Here is a 1,967-nt window from a genome sequence, read left to right as displayed (position 1 = left end):
TTGCATTTAAGGGTTCTTGTTTGAACAGGTTAAAACTCGTTGGTACAAGAATGTTCAGGTGCATTGAAATCAAAATCCTTCATATGATTTTTAGTTATGGACTTTTTCCACGAACTTTTTGAAGCCCACTCGTATGTATACATACATACATACATACATACATACATACATACATACATACATACATACATACATACATACATACATACATACATACATACATACATGCATACATACATAAATACATACATACATACATACATACATATATACATATATCATATATATATACATATATGTGTTTGTGTGTGTGTGTGTGATCTATATGATATATATTTGTATCATATGTATATGTGTGTGTATATATTTCATATATATAGATTTATATATATGATATTTGCATATATATCATATATACATATATATATATATATATATATATATATATATAAAATGTGTATATATAATGTGTGTATATATACACACATACACACACATTATATATATACACAAATATATATATATACACACAAATATATATATATATATACACACAAATATATATATATATATATATATATATATATACACATATATTGACAGACCAGTATTAAATGGAAAAATGGAAAACATTATCAGTTAGAAGGACTAAAAGTGTTACAGTGCAGGAAAAGTGTAGGAAAGTATATACGAAAGGAAGATGTTGTGAAGCTTTCCAGACATAAAACCTTTACAGAACCCTAACTATTCCCGAGATAGCAAGGATTTTGATTTTCTTCATGACTGTATTTCGTGGGGAAGATGTGTCTGATGAGTTTTATGAAAAGCAAAGCAAAAAACATGTAAATGACCGTGAGACTATGCACCGTGTAGATACTAATTACACCAAGGACACAACTTTGAAAGTGAGTGAGAAAAGGAATGACTGGGGTAAAAATGGTTGATAGCCGTATGTATAATGTACTTGATTTAGTTGCAGCAGAGGCACGGTACCACTCAAAATGTAAGAAGAAAAATTTTACACTAGGCCCTTTAAAAAAAAAAAAAAAAAAAAAAAAAAAAAAAAAAAAAAAAAGACTGTTCCAAAGATAATTATTTTATTTATTTTGATCGAGAAAAATGCCAATTTCCTTTCATGTTTCACTGAATTAATGTTTCACTTAAGTAAATCCACTACATATATGGGTATCAACTATTTTACCCCTGTATTCCCGTTTCTTAAGATTTTAGATTGGTCCCCAGGTGGCTTTTTGACAGCTATGTGGGTGCAGTCAATGCAACCAACAACAACAGGCATTCCAGCAATTGCCGTGAAATCCCCCATCACTCTGAGAGTTTGATTTGTTTTAAGCATCTCGATGATGACTTATCCTGGGTGCTGTATCTGATTGTATAACATTCTGAAATATAACAGTCGGAACTGGTACCTGCCTGAAGGTGATGAAAACTTGTAGGTGAGGGGGCACAGGAACACCTGTTGGATGAAATTATGGTTGATTTTCGGTGTAACACCAGATTTACTCTATTGATAAATATTGATTAAGCACCTAATTAGGAAACTTTTGGATAATCAGCGCAAGTGGGAACCGGTTAAGTGGAGATCGGTTAAATTAGGTTAGGTCATGATAAAAAAGTTGATATGGCATTTTTACTTTATAAATGTAGTCTGTTGTTGAAACTTTTAGGTAAGTGGGGTAAAATCTTTAGTTTAAGATCAAGTGTAGCCTGCCTCATCCTGAATCGCGACAGAAATTCGCTCTCCCATTTCCTCGAAAGGATTTGTGCGGTCGACCACTATTCTTCTGGGCTTTGCTGCAGGCGATCTGTGTGCCGTAGGTCTTGTAAATGACAGAACATGATTCTAAAGACTGAATTAAGTTTCATAGTAATCATGTTACACTAATCATGATGACTTTCGCCCAAAAAGTAGAACATTCAATTACATAAACAGGGAGTTCTTTTAAAAT

This window comes from Penaeus chinensis, chromosome 28, assembly GCF_019202785.1.
Source record: "Penaeus chinensis breed Huanghai No. 1 chromosome 28, ASM1920278v2, whole genome shotgun sequence".
Classification (NCBI taxonomy): domain Eukaryota; kingdom Metazoa; phylum Arthropoda; class Malacostraca; order Decapoda; family Penaeidae; genus Penaeus; species Penaeus chinensis.
Note: the sequence above shows the minus strand (reverse complement) of the source record.